This window comes from Puma concolor, chromosome A3 (assembly GCF_028749965.1).
Source record: "Puma concolor isolate L17-30 chromosome A3, mPumCon1.1.hap2, whole genome shotgun sequence".
Lineage (NCBI taxonomy): Eukaryota > Metazoa > Chordata > Mammalia > Carnivora > Felidae > Puma > Puma concolor.
In genome coordinates this window covers 96,357,741-96,379,091 of record NC_141669.1, presented here as the reverse complement: position 1 = coordinate 96,379,091, position 21,351 = coordinate 96,357,741, and the positions used below count along the sequence as shown (strand labels likewise).

Sequence of the window (21,351 nt, the reverse complement as noted above, 5' to 3'; positions counted from 1 at the left end):
CCTGGCCACAGAAATCCTATCCTGGACAAACACATTTTCCACAGTCCTTCCCATCGTGAAGCACCATCGTGAATTTTTTCAGAAATGCGTCTTCCTGGTCTACAAGGCGTCCATTAAAACATATACGGGGAAGCAGGTGATGCCCTGGACAAAGCAACCAGAGTTATCTGCACGTCAATATAGAAGTGAACACCTGTTACTATACATTTCAGGATGTATTGTGTGAAAGAGCTTGTGTAAGAAAGACATCATCTAGGCTAGAAAAGCTCTAGGTGGTTCTGCACTAGCAGACAAACTCAAAGTTAGCTTTGATCCCTCCTTTCCTGAATAGCAAAGCTTCCTCCAAGCCACCCACACCCCTTCCCCATCCAGAGGCCCAGTTCTGGCAGATTCCTCTCAAGTCACCAAACTCCCCACCATCCTCCTTCCTCTACAGACACTTTCCCATTTCTGTTCTCATTCTTTCATTTCTGGGCACTACAGATGATGCCTTTAATGTGTCTGCACTACCACCAGGTGTGTTTATTTCCAAACCATCCCATCATCCACTTTGCCTGCTTGCAGACTCTGGCTTTATGCTGGGCCCAGGACTGGTCTGTATTCTTTACCTTGACAGTTGAGGTCTTCTGGCTCTCCTTTCCCTGCTTCTTCCTCCACTGGTCCTACCACTGTGCCCTCTTGGGTCTGCTGCTGTGGTCCAAACCTGCAGGTGCCCAGATTCCAGGCTTGGCCCATCCCTCCTCCTCCCCCTCACCTTCCACCTCTCCCCACCAGGCTCCTAACTACCCTTCCAGGCTGACATAGACACACTGTATCCATTGACAAAGGAACTCACATGGTCTGAGCTGATATCTACCTTTATTTTTGTCTGAAGATAAAATTGTGGTAGATGGCCTAGCTATGGCTCCAGCATGGTACCAGGAAGTAAACTTCAATTCATACATAACTTTAGCTCTGCCATGAGTGATTTCCTCTGTCCTTTTGGTGCTGTTTCCTTGCCCCCAAGGGGGCAGCCTCTTATGGCAGAGAACAATTCCAGAAGAGGACCAGTGTGTATTGCCCACTTAACAGTCCAATTTCTTCCAGGAGTGCCTGGGTGAGCCTGCCCTGTGCCATGTACAAGTTGGTAGAGTTCTCTGTTTCTCAGTGACTGCTTCCCAGCCTCCTTTGCTCCCAGGACAGGAGAACAGTTGGTCTTAACTGACCAGGAAAAAAATACGTTTGGACTCCAGGGATCCTGCCCTCCTGTGTTTCCCAACCGCTCCCTTCTGCGGGGACACGCTCTGAGCCTGGGCTCACAAACCAGCTGGGAAGCTTGAGGGCACAGTTCGGCAGCAGAGGCTAAGTTTGAGAAATCCTTTTTTGGTCATTTTGAATGGTTTGGATAACAGGTGCATCATGTTTCAGACCTTTCAGAGAAGCCATAGAAGAGAGCTCTCTGGCACCATAAAGAATAGAGTGTGACTAGTTTTGAAGAAACCTGATTGCTAAAATGTGACTGTACAAAATAGATAAACCAGAGGTGATGATTCACTTCACCCTGACTGCCTTCCCTTAACTATCAGTCTTTCCTCAGCATTTGAAATGTTATTCTGTTTTCAAAAATTCTGTCTGCAGGCAGATTTTCAATCATCCAGAAGTGGTGCAATCGCACACCTTGGGTGATTCCCAGCATTCAAACTTCCAGACTATTCTTGGTGTGGAGAGTCATTTCTTTCAGGCACAGTCCAGTACAGCAATTCACTGTTGTGTGACCGTGGACAGAGATGGCAGGGGCTTGAAAAGTAATGAATGGAACCAAAATCACATTTTAGTCAGTAATTTCATTGGACAAATCCTTACGTGGCTCTGTGGACACTTAAAAGCCAAAGGTATGAGCGCCACACCCTTAATCTTTTAGCATGCCCCCTGGACAGTGAATGGACATCACCTCACATGCCAGACAGCCAGGGAGGCACCATGTACCAGTCTATACTCAAGAAAGGACTAAGCACCCTGCAGTGAGAACAAAATAGAGATTAGAGATTTGGTCAGAGCAGATGACATATTGATAATTATTCATAATAATGTTGCAAAGCATAGCTGACATCAGTATTTGGTGTATCTTTTGTTTTCCATAAATAAATTCTTCCCAGACGCTTAAACCTGGAGAGGGCTTAGAGAGGTGCTGTCCCTTGGAAATATGAAGTCAGCTACAGGGGTCATTTTAAATGTTCTAGTAGCCACATTAAAAAAAAAAAAGTGAAATTGATTTTAATAATATGTTTTGTTTAACTTAGTATATCGAAAATATTGTCATGTAAATGTGTAATCGATATGAAAGTATGAATCAGATATTCTATATACTTTTTTTTTTGTACCATGACTTTGAAATCTGGTTTGTACTTTACACTGAGCACATCTCAATTCAGACTAGCCACATTTCAAGTGCTCGGTTGCCACATGTGGCTGGTGGCTGCCGTTTTGGACAGTTGGAGGGCTACATTTTATGTTGTCTAAACCACCTCCTGTTACAGATGGGTAAACTGAGGTCCAGGGTAAACTGAAGTGCCAAGACTGGTTCATCTATAGGACTGATGGGAACTGGACCTGACTTTTTCCTGAGGCACCCTACCCTATATAGCCCACCCAAGGGGTCCACTCTGATCCCTTTCCCCTTCTTCCAGTGGGATTTCCCAGGAAACTCCATCCAGAGAGGTCATGAGGACAGTGATGTCTCTTTGGAAGAGAGGTTGGCTTTTTTGGATGCACATGCTTGTCTCTCACCATCTGCTCCAAATCCCTCCAGGACACATATCAGTCCCCCAGGGCATGACTTTCTAGGAATGCCATCATAATTATTAGACAGGAGTTCCCAGTTGTGTTTTCAAAAAGCGATGGATTTCATGGTTTTATTGGATAGCTTTTCTAGCACATTTTGGCCATTCATTTCTTTCTTCTTCTTTTTTTTTTTAAGATTTTTTTAAATGTTTATTTTTTTTTTGAGAGAGAGAGAGAGAGAGAGCACAGACATGTGAGTGGGGGAGGGGCAGAGGTGGGGGACAGAAGATTAGTAGCAGGCTCTGTGCTGACAGTGAGCCCAATGCAGGGCTCATGAACCATGAGATCATGAGATCATGACCTGAGCTGAAGCTGGACGCTCAACTGAGCCACCCAGTTGTCCCTGGCCATTCATTTCTGATATTAAATATTACATTTTGGGCTGCAACACATTCTCACTTGCTTTAAGGAACTTTTTTTTGAAAAAACAAAATCAGGGGGCACCTGGGTGGCGCAGTCGGTTAAGCGTCCGACTTCAGCCAGGTCACGATCTCGCGGTCCTTGAGTTCGAGCCCCGCGTCGGGCTCTGGGCTGATGGCTCGGAGCCTGGAGCCTGTTTCCGATTCTGTGTCTCCCTCTCTCTCTGCCCCTCCCCCGTTCATGCTCTGTCTCTCTCTGTCCCAAAAATAAATAAACGTTGAAAAAAAATTTAAAAAAAAATAATAAAAAAACAAAATCAGAAGTAAAATAGATTTCCTTGGTTCCCCTCAACCACATATTTCTCCAGGATTACGTATAACTCTGAGTTTTCATTATCAGTGGGATACCAAGGAGGGAGATGTAGATTTGAAGGAGTATTAAAGGACTATTATGTCAACATATAATTGTCAGAAAGTTAAAACATAACTCTCATACAATATGGAATGAACATCTGTCAAAGCTTTATTCACCCCATGCATGAAACCAAGAAACCAGCATAAATCTGGTTCAAAGAACACTTTGACAAGTGTCATATCTGTAGTGTATACCTGTTAAAAAGTCCTTCTGTAATAAGTTTACCAAGTTAAAAATCAAAACTGGTTAAAGTCCTACAGGCAATAAAACTCTAATCTTTGGGATAATCTTTTTTTTTTTTTTTTTTTTGAACAGAAATCTCCAGGCTGACATGTAACCATCCAGTACCCAAGCTGTTCATTAGTTCCACATAGCAAAGTCAAACATAGGTACATACCCTTAGGTAATTAAATAATCTTTAGGTGATTTTGTTAAATAATGCTCAAGCACAGTGCTCAAAAACAAAAGGGCTCTCCTACCTGGAAACTTTAAAACCTTCTAATAAACAACTCTTGGGCAAAAGGGGAAATGCAAAATAGAATTACAGAATTTCTAAAAAAATAATCAGAACACTATTGCAAAATGGAATTATATAATTTCTAAAAAGTAATTAAAACACTACCTGTTAGAATCCATGTCATATATTTAAAGCAGAGGTCAGAGGAAAATTCATAGCATCAAACATGTCAAAAAAGACATGTCCCACCCACCTTTTGGCCTTATTTTCAAGTTTTAAATAGTATTCTTTATTAACACTGAAATGGCTTATTCCCTGCCTCTTCTATGACCCTCCCCTTTCCTTGTCCCCATCTTTCTCCAACCAGGGATTGTGCCTTTAAAGAGTGAATTTCTTCAGTGAGGTCATAGAACCATGGGAAAGCTTGTTCTGACTTTGATTTAGAGGTGATTTCTCCTTAGAGGAGAAACTTCCTGTTCACTGGGGAATCAAAGATATATTAATAGCATTAATTTCTGGACTCTTTTTCATAATGGAAAAGCCTCACAATGATATTTTGGATATTGCTCTGATACCTAAAGTCAAATACCAGAGGCTGATAAAATCCTTGCGTGTAAGTTTTACGGACTGAGGTGCCAATGTATGTGGAACCTAATTTCCCAGGATAGATTTTCTTTCAAACATCTTTACATGGTAAGCAAAACCTATTTTCACAACAAATTTGAAGCTCTATTATCTATTGCTATATAACTAATTGCCCCCACACCTTAGTGACTTAAAACAAGTGTCTGTACCTCACTGTTTCTGGAGGTCAGAAACCTAGGCTTGTTTAATGGAGTGCCTCTGGTGCTGGGTCACTATGAGATCACTGCCGAGTTGTTGGCTGGGCTGTATTCTTATCAGGTGGCTCAAACGGAGAGCCTACTTCAAACTCACTTGGCAGGTGTCTATCCCTCTCCACAGGGCTGGCCTCAGGACAAGGCAGATGGCTTCCCCCCAAGGTAAGCCATATAGGAGAAAACAAGAGAGACAAAAGCTAGAGTCTGTTTATAACCTCATCTTGAGAGTGATGCCCCATTACTTCTGCCGTTTTCTGTTTGTTAGAAGCCAGTCAGGTAGTCCAGCCCTAACTCAAGGGGGCATTACTCAAAGGTGTGACTACAAGGATGTCTAGAGTTTACCAGCCATCTTAGAGACAAAGACATAGGCAAATAGTTTAGTTACAAAGTCAAAAACCTACAGGGCCAGACAGAATGATGGGAGTGAAATGAATAAGTGGGCCTGTCTGGTGTTGGGCAGGGAGTTTTGGTGGGAACACAACTGGCGGGAGGGCACCAGACCCTACCTGGAGGGGGATGCTGCTAACTCAGTTCCAGCCAGATGCTGTTACAAGAGAATGAATCTGGGTCCTCTGATGTTTTTCAAGAGAGGCCAGAAATCTAGATTTTTATGTAAGAGAAACCCAATTTGTTTCAAATTTTAAAGATTTTATGTTTTTAAAGTAATCTCTACACTCAACATGGGGCTCAAACTCACAACCCTGAGATCAAGAGTCACATGCTCTATGACTGAGCCAGCCAGGTGTCCCAAGAACCTTTAAAAGTACAGTGAGGATGAAAGAAAATGCTTCTGAGGGCAGGCTCTGATCTGGGGTCTATCAGTTTGAACTCCTACTTAGTTAGCTGGAAGAAAGATCAGGCATGTGGAAAGTTCAGTCTCCTAACACTCTTGACCCCGCAGGAGGCTCGGGGGGTGTGCAAAGGATGCAGAGGCCCCAGCTGCTATTTCTCTTGGGACCTCACATCCAGCAATGACAGAGCCTGTGAGTTCTGACTGAACCCTGAGATGCAGAGGATCATCCATGAATGGACTGAGGGAAACTTAGGCAAAGAGGCAGCAAGTTTCTCCAGGCCTTGACAGTGCCTTGGATCAGCGCATGGTCACCAAGGTCTGTAGGGATCATAAGTTGTACAAACTCCTCCTCCCACCATGAAGAGCAGCTTCTCATGTTTAGCTGACAGGGCACCAAGAGCCCACTATCCCAGATGTTAAAGGTGTCAAGGGAGGAGCTAGTTTGGGATACAGAGTCTTCTTTCTGCTTTGTCTTCTCTTATAAAAAGGAGAATGGCTTGCCAAAAATATCTCTCCTTCCTTCCTTCCTGTAATTCCACGTGGAGACTCATTTTGAGTTAATAAGTAGCACTTAACTGGCAGAATGTCAGGTGATAACATTAGTCATTCACAACTTAGTATAAAGTAGGGCTTTATGAACCACTAGCTGAGATCAGCCTAGAGAAGAAATTTGAGTTCATGTGCATTGAGGAGAAGGGGATAGAATAAGGCAAATCGGGATTCCTGAGGGGAAGGATGGACCTCAGGGACCCACTGTGGGTGGGCCAGGCAGCATGGGCACCAGTCACCCAGAGTGGAGAGGATGTCAGGAAGTAATAGGTTGAGATACAGATAATCATATATTTTGGATAGTCTCCAAACACCATTGCCCTGAACCTGGAGGCTGAGTGGTTCTACATGGGCCCTTTATTTAGGACACATCTTTTACCACCAAAAGAAAAGTGTCTCCATTCACAGCACACTGACACAAAATGTGTGAGCTTTTCCCACACAAACCAATTTATTCCCCAATTCTCTGTGGACACTAGCTGGGCATTCAAGTCTGACACTAAATAAACAGAGTTAGCCTAGACATCACAGGTTAAGGGCTCATTCCCAGAAGACTGCTCCCACTTCAGATACCAATCGCAAGCAGTGAGTTCCCAGATTATCCCCACTTCTGTCCAACCTGACTATAAATCAGTGGCTCCCACAACCCCTCTTGAGGTACAGTAATTCCCTAGAATGGCTCCCAGAACTCAGGGAAACGAGTCACTTACTATTACCAGTGTCTTATAAAGGATACAGATGAATAACTAGATGAAGAGATACATAGAGGAGGTTCTGGAAGGGTCTTGAGCACAGGAGCTTTTGTCCCCATAGAGTTTGGGATGTGCCTCTCTTGGCTTCACCAATCAGAAGCTCTTCAAACCCCTGCATTCAGAGTTTTTATGGAGACTCATTATGTAGGCACAGTTGACTGAATCATAGGCCATTAGTGATTAGCTCCATCCCCAGCCCCACTTTCTTCCCCAGTGGTGGGGTCAGGGGTGGGGCTGAAAATTCCAGCTCTGTAATCACAGGGTTGGTTACCCTGGCTATGAGCCCCCATTCTAAAGCTATCCAGGGGCTACCTGCCACCAGTCATCTCATTACTATAAACCCAGGTATGAACCAAGGTGTCTTGCAGTGAATAACAAAAGATGCTCCTATCACTTCTATCATTTAGGAAATTCCAAGGGTTTTAGAGCTATGTGTCAGGAGGCCCAAGGAGAATGAGAACCATCACAAAGACAAACCCTATAAGCACAAACCATTCCCCTTCAGATGGCACCATTAATGAACAGATGGGAGTTTTTGATGACAAATCCAGCCAGTCTGAAAGGCAAAGCACAACCCCATTAGCAATGTCCTGGGAGATACAGATGCTGACATTATCTTCCCAAGCCAGTGTCAGAGTAAAGGGAAGAAAGTGAAGAACAAAGGGTTTTATGTTTAGTTAAAATATGAGGTCTTGCTCTGAGGTCTTGGGAGGAAGAGTCTACCTCAATGCCAGCTTCTTCTCTTCCTTGTCAGTTTGAATTGGAGATTTGCATCATCTGTGCAGGACCAGATGTCGGGTGGAGGCTTCTTTAGCTATAAGATGCATATCCAAGGTTTAAGTTCCTGAAGTTTGGCTGCCATCTGAGTAGTAAGGGGGGCCTGGTTTAGTTCCTTCCAAGGAGATTCAAGGGCAGTCTCTGTTTTTACTGATTCCAAATCAGAAGAGTGGGAGTAAATTGGAGACATTAGTTTGGAGAGTTGTAACCGGATTTTCGAGTAAACTAGAAGAAATCAGGATCCAGTCCAAATTATAGGTCTATAACAGAGCCTCAAGAAAATTAACAAGCTTGGAATCTAATATAGAGAACAGTGTAAACATAATTTATTTTCTCTGCAATTACCCGCATTTTTAATAGTAAAACTAACTTGTTGCATTCAACTTTGCCTGATTATTTATATAAGTGTAGCAGAGAATAGTGATTGAGAAAGTTTTTTTAAAGACTGCTTTGCTGGAACCTTGTAAATACGTTACCAGGAAGATTTTTACATCTGTCTCAAATGTGACAATCCAGTCAGAGCCTTGGTAATATAGCCAATATTTCCAACTGTGTCCTTTTATAGGAGCAGGTTCTCATTGAACTTACATAAATAATTATTTTGTCACAAAAAAAAACACTCGAGTTTTTGAATTCTGGAGGCATCAGGTAGGGAGAAAGTACATGTTTCATCTTTCTTCGCAAAGGTATATCTCAAGAAATTGTTAATAACTTGAGAGAAAAGAGAAAGGGATTTCCTAAAATCTGGAAGAGCAACACAATAGAAAGCCAGTGATATTTTAAACAAGAAATCATAAAAACATAATCAGCATCCTCAGTTTATTTCTTGTTCTGCTTGAATTATTTCCACGCATTCTGGAAATTCTTACCCAGTTTAGTTGTATGATCTGAAAGTTATCTTGTATTCTAGGGTATAAGTCAGATTCCTTTCCATGGAATTTCTCTGAAGATGAAACACATTTGCAGGAATTTTGTAAAAGCCTCTGACTATAGCAATAACTGTAAATGACAAAAACTTAAACATGCCCATTATTAAATATTTGATGAGAATTCATTATAATGGAATTGACAAGGAAATTTGATTACTTCTGTGACATACCACATCTTGAAATAATAAATGACAAGTGATATCATATGAGGACATATCAGAGTTTTGGAACATTCATATTAATAACATTTACCCACACAATGTGACCTAAGAAGGTTTATCACTACTTATTTGACAATGCTTCCCTTGTATTTTAACACATGAAATAAACCTAATTAGCTTAACATCTCTTTTTGTAAGGAGAGAGAACAAATCCTTTGAAATATTCTAGTTGCTCTCTGGAAATTTTCAAAGTGAATTCAAGGTCAAGAAGACTTCATTTAGAATTTGACTTTAGAGAAGTTTGTCAAACATATTAAAAGGTTTGGACACTTGGCCAAATAGGATCATAGGTCGCCATGAAACAATACATAGTTATCCATTTAACCAAAATGACAAAGACTTCACAGGCAAATACAGAGAGTTAAATAGTCATAAAAAGCCTTAACTTTTTTTTAATATTGAAAAGACTCAGGGTTTTTTTTTTTTTTTCAAAGTACTCAAAGACCTGATAAAGACACAACGGAATCTTTGTTTTTCTAGCAAATTATGTTAAAGGTAAAGAAAACCTTTGTTTACAATTCCTTATTAAAAGCAGAGCAACAATCTAAGAAAACTGTGTCCCTTTAACAGAGAGAAAGACCAAATTCTAATTTTGTACCAGAGTACTTTTGGTATTAAAGCTCATTGTTAGATATATTTTCATCTTAGCCAGCTTGATCACATTTAAAAATTCCTTTTCAAAGATTCCTTTTCCACAAAACTTTTAAGTATTTTTTAAATTTTTATTTATTTTTGAGAGACAGAGCACTAGATGGGGAGAAGCAGAGAGAGGAAGACACGGAATCCGAAGCAGGCTCCAGGCTCTGACCTGTCAGCACAGAGCCCGATGCAGGGCTCGAATCCACAAACCATGAGATCATGACCTGAGCCGAAGTCAGATGTTTAACCGACTGAGCCACCCAGGCACCCCTTTCCACAAAACTCCTATAACATTTTTTTCTGTATTCAGATGTTGTCCTAAGTTTTCCCTATGTAAATAACAAGCCTCACTTTAGGACAAAATTACTTTTTTTTCCCTCCACAAAAATGTATTTCCATTCCTCATACCTCCTCCCCCCTCCTCCTCCTTCTTCTCCTTCTTATTCATCATCTTCTTCTTCTTCTTCTTCTTCTTTTTTTTTTTTTTTTCCAGTCCTGCTCCTTTCTGGCAGCTATCAGTTTGTCCTCTGCTGTTTCTGCTGGGCCTGTTTCTGCTATTTGTTTGTTTGTTTGTTTGTTTTAGATTTCACACATAAGTGAAATCATACAACATTTGTATTTCTCTGCCTGACTTATTTCACTTAGCATAATACCCCTTTAGGTCCATCCACATTGCTGCAAATAGTAAGCTCTCATTCTTTTTTATGGCTGAGTAATAGTCCATTACATATACATATATATATGCACACACACACACATATATATACACATATACACACACACACATTTGTGGATGGACACTTGGGTTACTTCTATATCTTGGTTATTGTAAATAATGCTGCAATAAACATAAAGGTGAATATTATCTTTCTTAAATTAGTAGAGGATTTTTTCTTGGGGGGGGGCGGGTAAATACCCAATGGTGGAATTACTGCATCATCTGGCATTTCTATTTTTTGGGGGGGGGAACCTCCATACTTTTTTCCACAGTGGTTGCACCAATTCACATTCCCACCAACAGTGAACTAAAGGGTTCCTTTTTCGCCACATCCTTGCCAACACTTGTTATTTCTAGTCTTTTTGATTTTAGCCATTCTGATAGGTGTGAGGTGATATCTCATTGTGGTTTTGATTTGCATTTTCCTGATGATGAGTGATTTTGAGCATCTTTTCATGTATCTGTTGGCCATCTGTCTGTCTTTGGAGAAATGTCTGCCCATTTTCAATCAGATTGTTTTTTCCTTGTACTTTCTTTTACTGACAGCAAACCTCCTACTTTTCTTGCATATAGACATGTTTCCTTTATTTTTAGTAGCTTTAACGGAATCTATCAATTAGGATAGGAGCCTGAACTAAGAAGTAAATGGTTGTGAACTGTCTTTTAAACTAGCATTCTGGGGCGCCTGGGTGGCGTAGTCGGTTAAGCGTCCGACTTCAGCCAGGTCACGATCTCACGGTCCATGAGTTCGAGCCCCGCGTCAGGCTCTGGGCTGATGGCTCAGAGCCTGGAGCCTGTTTCCGATTCTGTGTCTCCCTCTCTCTCTGCCCCTCCCCCGTTCATGCTCTGTCTCTCTCTGTCCCAAAAATAAATAAAAACGTTGGGAAAAAAAATTAAAAAAAAAATAAACTAGCATTCTATAAATTGGCAAATTAATGCATACTTTTTATGATTTTTAGAAATATGTGCTTTTTTAAATTTTTTTTAAATTTATTTTTGAGACAGAGAGAGACAGAGCATGAGCAGGGGAGGGGCAGAGATAGAGGAGACACAGAATCTGAAGCAGGCTCCAGGTTCTGAGCTATCAGCACAGAGCCCAATGTGGGGCTTGAACTCACAGACTGTGAGACCGTGACCTGAGCTGAAGTTGGATGTTTAACCAACTCTGCCACTGAGGTGCCCCGAAATATGTGCTTTTTATAGTACATTTTTTTTTTTTAAAAGCATGAAACATGTTTACTAATGAATCCAAATTTATCTTTTAGTTTCTCTCTATTAAGGAAGCCAAAAGTAGATAAACTTCTGTTTGGTATTTAGTGTTTCATTATTTTATCTTACTTGGAAATGATGTAGATATTGAATGAATTTAACTTAACTCATCACTTAACATAGCAAAACTAAGATTCCAGGTTACCAGAAAGATTTGGGGAAACTATTTTAAAAGCTTACCTAAAAACTTCATCTTATTTACATCTATCCAATTTACTTATTCTTAACAATTGTGTTTAGATTACCCACAAAACCTTTCATGAAACATTAGACAAATGTTTCATGAAACATTATTTCAAGTTATTTTTTGCTGGCAAATTTTGTAACGGGATAACACGAACTTAGGAAACCTAAGGTGAGATAAAAGCCTTATATTCAACGTCGATAACTCTTGAGACATGTCTTTATTAATTAACAAAATTAAACTAGCTTTTATTTACCAAAAATCATCCTAGATCACATGAACTTGAAAAACATTTGTATTAGTTTCTATTGTATTTTTGAGATTTAGAAATGCTTTATTTATGAGCGTTTGTGTTTAAGTCAATTAAATAGAGTCATTTACAAATTAATTTTAACAATGCCATTAAGGGGTAAAAAAATGTCACACATCTGCAATAGACACACCTAAACATATAAAGGGAGACTTTATAGTGATTGTTTTAAAGTGTTTAGACATGAAACAGGTATGGTATTAAAAACTCACTAGTTTAAAAAGGAAAGTTGGATCCAAACTGTCTTCTGGTCAATGGAATTAGCTAAGGTTACCTGCTCAGGTGGCTATTTTTTGTTTTTTGTTTTTTTGCTAATATTCATGGACAAGATATAGGATTTTTCATTCATCTAAATTTTAAATGACCTTTCCCCATTTTGTTTCACCTCTGATAAGAATTACTTCACTGAGGGTTATGCTTTTAATATTTTCATCTCAAAGTCAGAGGGAAGATGCAGGTTCCTCCAAGAAGAACCTTGGTTTCCTAAGGCCAATAACTTACAAACATTTTGAGATTTTAAAAAAAAAAAGGGAGAGGTTTTGGAATTGGTAAAAAGAATAGGTGAACCTTGAATTACCTAAAGCTACATTTCTAGTTTTGTAAAGATTTGTAAGAGAAGGACAGTTGCTTTTAATTCCTCAGAGAACTGGGTTGTAGCTTGGACATTAAGGACTGTGATACCTATCCACCTATGTTGGAATGTTTTATTGTTGTGGTTTTGGTTTTGGTTTTGGTTTCTCTTAGCTATTTACGGGGAAAATGTAGCCGTTTCTCAGTAAATCTGAGTCATATCAATTCTGGGAGGGGTTCACAGAGGGCCCTCCTTCAAAGGTAGATATGGAGTATCTATAAGGTCATTACCTTGGTGGACTTTTGTTTATGATCCTGTAAAGGCAATTCAGACAGAGGATAGCTAGAATGAGTACTCGAATAAAGGAGGATATAGGGAAGTAGTAAGAATTAAGCTAGTCTTATAGTCTTTTTGTGTTAGGTAATTTTTGTGTCTTTTTAATTTTTTATCAGCATTTTGCAACAACTCAGTGAAGCTAGTTTTGGAATTTTGAAGCTTTTGCTTTAAGTGCACTTCTTAAATGATCTAGTTTAATTGGAATGTTTCCCATTATGGCCACTGTAATTCTAGGTTGTAATTCCCCTGAGGGCTGGCAGCAGTTTGGTAGGACCCTAGCCACAAATGGGATTTAATTCACATTTCTGTCCAGCTAAATCTAACCTCAAATGGGGGTGCAACTCACACTTCTGTCCAGTCTTATTTTGGGGTTCCCAACCTGACAGTTACCAATCCAAGTTCATTAGGACACAGAACAAGCTTAGTAAGATTTTACCATTTTTATAGATATTTATAGCTTCCAGGGCTATAGTTCTTAGATATAAAGTCAGCAGGTGTGCTGGAAGGGGGGACACGTAACTCTTTGGATTTTAAAGGATCTCATGTAAGCAAATTTTATTGACCTCATGCCTTCTGCTGGACCCAGTCCAGCTCAGATCAGAACCAGTCAGATCCTGGACCCTGTTCGGTTTTTAATTTAGACCCAGTTCAAGCCCTGTTGGTAACCACCACCAGTTCCCAAAGTGGAAAGGGCTGGGGCTTTCCACTCTAAAACCTGGGAATGGCGGTCTGAAAAGCTAGGGGCTTGGCTCTGGGCAGAAGCTTTCACCAGTTCAAACTGATCTGCCTTGTACTGGACCGGGAGCTCCACACAAAAAGAGAGGAGGAACTTACTCATGGTCTTCTTCAGAAGTCATGAGAGACACCATGAACTGAAAGATCAAGGCTACCACACCATGTTTATCATTGTCCACAGGGCATTCCCTTCGGATCCTGTATCTGCCACCAAATCTGTTAAGCAATAAAAATTCAACTGAGTAATCTAAAAGACCAAATTGGCTGTATTGAATGATTCATGAATTGGGCAGCATCCCATGTAGCAAATAGAAAGGGATCCTGTAGAGCTGCAGCAAAGGAAAGGTTTTGAAAGGTAGAGGGAGGGAAAAGGGAAATTATTAGCAAAGAATCCATTTTTTCAGGCAAGGTTGCCCTCCCAAGGGGAACACAGGGGATCCATCAGTGAATTTCTTAGTGCTGACCAGGAAAAATTCCATGTTGACTAGTTGAAGGTTACATTCCACCAGGGGTGGGGGTACAGGTCGCTGAAACTGAACTTAGGTATTAAGTCTTGGTTTTACTGATGTGGGCCCTTAACATAAATGACTCCATTTTGGACCTGTGGTTTTTATTTTAATAGCATGTGTATTAGGTTAGGGAGCAGTTGATACTCTAAATGTGGTCCCTGGACCGGCAGCATTGGCATGGCCCAGAGTTTGTTAGCAAGGCAGTCTCGACTACTAGTTCTTGAGGTATGGTGTCAGCTTCCAACATTGGCCTCACCTGGAAACTTCTTAGAAATGTAGATTGTTGGATTCCACCCCAGACCTCATGATTCACACACAGGGGTGTCCAGCTGTCTGTGTTTTAATAAAACCGCCAGGGGATTCATGTTTGGGAACTGCCATACTCTATTTGAATGGACAGGATGGTACAAAAAGCATGGAAATGCCTGTGTTCTAGAGCTGATTTCATGTTCTTGTCTGGAAAATGGATTCTATCACCTTCCCAGCTGGGTTGTGAGCATCAATCTGTTCAGAGGTAGTATTTTGATTCTTTCAGTCATTACCCCCTTTACAGGTGTGGGTGTGATTGCCCCTGTCTGATACGATGTTCTATTTTGTTTTCTGTTGCTTCCTCAAGACACCTCCACGTTTCATTTTCTCTCTCAAGAGCGGCTGCACACAGACACACTAGTGGAGACCCTCGGAGGCAGGATGACTCAGCTGCTTAGAGCTTTGTAATGGACAGAAGCAAAATCGCCCCACTGAGCCCTGGTTGTTGCAACACCTGATGTTGCCACTTACCCTCAGGTGCTGGAACTTTCTCTGTGCTAAGGATCAGAGATGTGGGCCCCTCCCCTCCTCAGCAAAAGCTTGGGAGAAATGAATTCAGACTGTACTGTTGGTATGCACTGCCATTTACCAGAGGAACAGAAGAACAAGCAGAAGCAACATGTCCTTTACTAAATGCCCAGCATTTTGGTGAAAACTACTGTTTTGGTGTCACTCCATAGGCACAACCCAACCTTTCTGCTTACTCAATGACTTTTTAAATTTTATGTTTAATTTCAGAAACAGTATTCCAGGCATTGTTCTAAGCACTTTAAACCCGTTTACTTATTTAATCCTCATGTTATCATTATGCCCATTTTACAGAGGAGAAAACTGAGACATGGAGAGCTTATGAAACTTGCCCAGGGTCACACAGTTTGTGGATTCTGTAGTGGTTCCATGGTGATTGTGCTTTAACTTAGAAGGAATTTCATAGAGATGGGACCTATCACCCTTGGGGCTTTAAAATTCTGAGTCTGTGCCTTGGCCACCTCTGAAATGAGAAACAGGTTCCCCTCCTTCCCCTACTTTCCATGTCATTGTCCCTGTGTTTGACGCTTATTCATGGAGATGTGAGGCTCACCCGACTTTCCCTGCTCCACACCCATAGCTGTCCCTTTCAAATAGCCACCACTCAGATTTTCTGCCTCTGAAAGTGGGCCTTGCTCTTCTCAAAGACCACCCCGAATACATACTTCATCAGAATTGGGTTTACTAACTTGCTGAAGCCAGAGACAACACACCAGAAGGAGCATGGGGCAGGTGGGGTGGGGGAGGGGGGGTGGAGGATGTCTCAGTAAGAGGTACTTGGGAGGGGCTTATTATAGGATTTGGGCTTGTGCTGGCTAATTCTAAAGAAGGAACGGTTGCAGATTTAGGGAAGAAAAATACAGGACATGCAGCTGAATGTGAATTTCAGATATAGCATAAATATATAATGCATTCGATGCAATATTGGGGACATACTTATGCTAAAAATTATTCATTGTTTATCTAAAATTGAAATTTAACTGGACACTCTGTTTTATCTGGCCACTCTGAGAAGAATTTGAGTGTTTTCAGGAAGCTAGGGCAATTCGGGGACCGAGTAGCTAAATAATTTTTATCTAGAAGGCAGGAGGAAGAAAGAGAGCCCAGGGTAGCTGTGGTAAAGCAGCTGACACTCAGTGTCGGAAGAGGGGGCCGTTTAGTCATTTTTGTGGTTTGGGCACCCTGCGTTCTGCCTTGTTCCAGACCTGGTGGCCAGTGGCCTTGTTGAATCCATTTGTTGACATTCTGTGTACCTTATTGATGCTCACTTGGGAACCAGCCAGGAGCATTGCTTACTTTCACATTCCACTTCCAGATTCTGGGCTTGTTTCAGAGTCTCTCGAAATGCTAATGTCTCAAAGATGCAGGTCACTTGGGGTTCTGGTCCAGGACAGCCAGTTCAGTCTAGGCCACTGGTTCTCTGGAAATATTTTTGGTTGTTACACCATGTGGCTGGAGGTGTGACTGGCTGGCTTCCTACAATGCACAGGCTGCTGCCACAACAAAGAATGATCTGATCCCAAATTGCCATCGTGTGGAGGCTGAGAAATCCTGGTGTGCAATGTAAATTAGGAAATAACCCATTTCTGAGGTCTCCCTAACTATCTCTGGGGCATGCCTTCCAGAACTAAAGGAAATAAAAGCAAGAAAAGTGTGTGTGTGTGTGTGTGTGTGTGTGTGTGTGTGTGTGTGTGTGTGTGTTTAGCACCTGCTGTCCTGAACTGGTATCATGTGGGACTAGTTCAGTGCCTGGTGTTTAATAGTATGTGTTCAGTAAACATGCTGACTGCATGAAAAAAAAACATGTAATGCATATGTGTGTGTATTATACATGTATTATTCATTTATTCAACCTGTATTGTTCCAGCACCTACAGTGGCAGGGCCAGTCCTGGGCACTATGTGTGTGGTGATGGGGGAAACAAGATAATACTTAGAGAAATCTGAGCTTGAAGGATGCGGAGGAGGGGCAGGGCTGCCTGTGTGGATGATCGGGGAGGACTGGAGTGCTGGCTGGGTGAGGATTTGGCATTCCATTCTTAGTGCTGTTGGACCCCATGAAGGGTTTTGAAGAAGGGAGCACCATGATCCAACATACATGCAACCCTTAGAAAGCTCACTTGGTCTTAACTCCCTGTCTACATTCCATCAACCAAGAAAACTTAAGTGCAGCTCGGATCCTGCCTGGGTTCCCTCAAAGGACCCAGAGCCTCCTCCCACCCAGTCCACTTGCGGCCAGCCTGTTAGCCCTTCCCTGCACTTGTCCATATGTCCAGGAGCTCTCTCCCCACATCACTCTCTCAAAACTCCTCAGTGAGTCTCATGGTCCCCTTCAGGTTTCTGTGCCTCACCCCCACCTTTTCATCTTTATCCTGCACAGTGTTTGGTCTGTCAGGAGTCCTGAGCTTTATGTTTTCCTTCTCCGTCCCTTAGTTCAAAACCACACAGCGAACACTGGGATAGAGCTGACTCCCCACTTAGAAGCTGAGAGAGGAAGGAAGATTGCAAACTCTTATTATCTATTTGTTGTTTTGCCTGCCCCATGTTTTTGGAAATAACCCCTGTACCTGAAATCTGTGGTGGGGGCTAGAGAAGACCAGCAGAGAGAAGGAGACAATCACTTAGAACAAAGTCCACAAACCATGACCTGTCGGGCACCGTTTTTGTAATTGGGACACAGCCATGCCTATCCATCTATGTATTGTCTATGGCTCTTTCCGTCCACAACAGGGAAGCTGAGTTGCTATAGAGAGAGTTGCCTGCAAATCATAAAATATTTACTTTCTGGCTCTCTATAGAAAAAGTTTGGTGATTGCTGACTTGGAAAATAATTGCATTTTGTCACTGCATCTTCAAAGACAATCTTAAGGGTGGGTAGCCATGTCTCTACTTGCTTTACAAATGAACAAACATACGCCACTGCCAATAAGAGCTGGGTCTCTGAGGGCAGAGCCCATTCTCTTTCCTGAATCACACTATCTGCCTCATATAGGTCATCAGAAACAGCTAGAATGAATACAGCAAAGGTCTCAACCTCAGAGGCCTACAGGGGCCAGGTGGATCATGTAGACTAGGAAAGCCAACCCAGGCGGAAGTTGATAAATGGCAACAATATTTGGGAAGCAAATTGCTGAGAAGCAATAGGGAATGGTGGAGGCTGTCATGAACTGAGGAGCAGATGTCCCATTTAATTTTTTTAAAATTTATTTTGAGAGAGAGAGAGAAAGAGAGAGAATTCCAGGAAGACTCTGTGCTGTCCACACAGAGCCCATGCGGGGCTCAAACTCACTAACTGTGAGATCATGACCTGAGCTGAAATCAAGAAAGAGTGGACACTCAACCGACTGAATCACCTAGGCTCTCCTTATATGGGAGAAGGCAACATCACCAGGATGACACAGTTTTTCTAATTTCCAAGAAGCTAAAAACCTTTGAACTTCAAAACTTGGGTTTTTTTGTAAATCTCCTGATTTTTGCTCGAAATACACTTTATGTTTAAGTGTTGGAACTATTTTAACCATAAAGATAGGACAAGCCAAGGTAAAGCAAGCTGGACAAAATATAACTGAGTGTGTCCAGAGGCCACCAGGGACTGCTGATATCTGACATCGGATATGACCATCAGAGCTTCTTTGCAGCTCTCAATGACACAGCAAGGAGTTTTCCTGTGCCCTCACCAGGAAAAGCTCATACCAGTCAAGCCTTCAACTGGACACTAAGCAGCCTCAGACTCCACTTATCTGCAGAGAGAAGGAAGTGCCCAGGAGTCAGAGAGGATACAGAGATACAGGAATGCTGAATTCTCAGAGGAGGGGGGCGGGTTTTAGGAGAACCCCAGGATCTGAGAGGAAGCTGCTAAGTTCATCCTGGGTACAGCCAGCAGAGGCTTTCCAGGGATGTACATGTCAACCTTTTCAGATGTAATAAAGCCCAATTTTACCTTTAGTACATCAAAGATATGTGCCCCCTAAATGCAAATCAAAACTACAATGAGATGTCACCTCATGCGTTTTAGAGAGGCTAAAATCAAAAACACAAGAAACAAAGGGTGTTGGTGAGAATGTGGAGAAAAAGGAACCCTCTTGCACTCTCGATGGGAATGCAAACTGGTGCAGCCACTGTGGAAAACAGTATGGAAGTTCATTGAAAATTTAAAAATAGAACTGCCTTATGATCCAGCAATTGCACTCCTGGGTATTTATAGCAGCATTACTTATAATAGTCAAGATATGGGAGCAGCCCAAGTGTCCATTGATTGATGAATGGATAAAGAAGGTGTGTTATATGTATATACAATGGAATATTATTCAGCCACAAAAAGAATAAAATCTTGCCATTTGCAGAAACATGGGTGGATCTACAGTATATTATGCTAAGAGATGTAAGTCAGAGAAAGACAACCATATGGTTTCACTCATATATGGAATTTAAGAAACAAAACAAATAAACAAATGGGGAAAAAGAGAGACAAACCAAGAAACAGACTCTTGAGGCACATGGCTGACTCAGTCAGCAGAGCATGCCACTCTTGATCTCAGGGTCATCAGTTTAAGCCCCACGTTGGGTGTAGAGCTTACATTAATGGAAAGAGGGGGGCACCTGGGTGGCTCAGTCAGTTGAGCGTCCGACTTCGGCTCAGGTCATGATCTCACAGTTCGTGGGTTCAAGCCCTTCATTGGGCTTCATGCTGACCACTTGCTCACATCCTGGAGTCTGCTTCAGATTCTGTGTCTCCTTCTCTCTCTGCCCCTCCCCCGCTCACACTTTGTCTCACTCTGTTTCTCAAAAATAAATAAATGTAAAAAATTTTTTTTTGAAGGAAGGAGGGGCGGAAGGAAGGACAGAAGGAAGGACAAAAAGAAATGGAGTCTTAACTATAGAGAAAAAAACAGAGGGAAGGTGGGGGGGGATGGGTGAAATAGGAATGCACTTACTATGATGAGCACCCAGTGATTAAAATAAAAACTTAAAAAAAAAAAGTGAGGGAAATACTGTGGAAAGGTCATGGGTTTGTAAGTCTGAGAATCCCAGCTGCCAATCCCTCCCTGCAACCATTACCAACTACTTGACATGGAAAAAACTCTCAGAGCTTCAGTTTCTTCATCTGCAAAATGGGGTCACTAAAAGTCCCTGCCTGTTGCACCAGGACAATGTGAGGATTAAATGATATGAGGGAACCTACTTGCTGCAAAGAAGGCCACTGGTTATGTGATAGCTATCATTGGCTAAAGCTAACAACGTGTAATTTTTTTTCTTCTCAAATTTTTATTTAAATTCTAGTTAGTTAACATATAGTGCAGTATTTGTTTTCAGGAGTAGAATTCAGTGATTCATCGCTTGCATACCACACCCAATGCTCATCATAACAAGTGCCCTCCTTAATACCCATCACCCATCTAGCCCATTCCTCACTCACTTCCCCCCATCAACCCTCACTTTGCTCTCTAAGAGTCTCTTATGGTGGGGCACCTGGGTGGCTCAGTCAGTTAAGTGTTAGACTCTTGACTTCAGCTCAGGTTGTGATCTCATGGTTGGTGAGATTGAGCCCCAAGACAGGCTCCATGCTGTGAGCTCTCTCTCCATCTCTCTCTCTGCCCCTCCCTCCCTCACATGCTGTCTCTCAAAGTAAGTGAATAAACTTTAAAAAAAAAGAGCATCTTATAGTTTGTTTCCTTTTCTCTTTTTTTCCTCCCCTTTCATGTGTTCATCTATTTTGTTTCTTAAATTTGACATATGAGTGAAATCATATGGTATTTGTCTTTCTCTGACTGACTTATTTCATTTAGTATAATACATTCTAGCTCAATTTATGTTTTTGTAAATGGCAAGATTTTATTCTTTTTAATGGTTGAGTAATACTCCATTGTGTATTTATACCACATCTTCCATTTGGAGAGATTTGTAGTCATTTGTGAGTACCTACTACAGTTGACCCTTGAATAACACAGTTTTGAACTGTATGGGTCCACTTACATGTGGATGTTTTTCTAAAAATATAGTATAGTGCTGTAAATGTATTTGCTCTTCCTTATGATTTTCATAATAACATTTCTTTTCTCTAGCTTACTGTATTGTAAGAATATAGTATATAATAAAAATATGTGTTAATTGACTGTTTATGTTAAGGCTTCTGATCAAAAATAGGCAATTAGTTTAAGTTTTGGGGAAGTCCAAAGTTATACTTGGATTTTCAATTGTTCAGGGGGGTCAGTGCACCCACCCTTGTGTTGTTCAAGGGTCAAGTATATTTGAAGGAGCTGGACTTAGGGCCTGGGAGACAGAAAAAAATACACACAGGGAACATCATGCTTGCTGTCACGTTTTTGCTAGGAA

The 21,351-nt window shown here is 41.5% G+C and overlaps 1 protein-coding gene across 6 annotated transcripts in view; it reads left to right on the top strand.

Moving 5' to 3' along the window:
* RIN2 (Ras and Rab interactor 2) overlaps positions 1-21,351 on the top strand; it is a 225,342-nt gene that overhangs the window by 118,948 nt on the left and 85,043 nt on the right. The window lies entirely within an intron of this gene.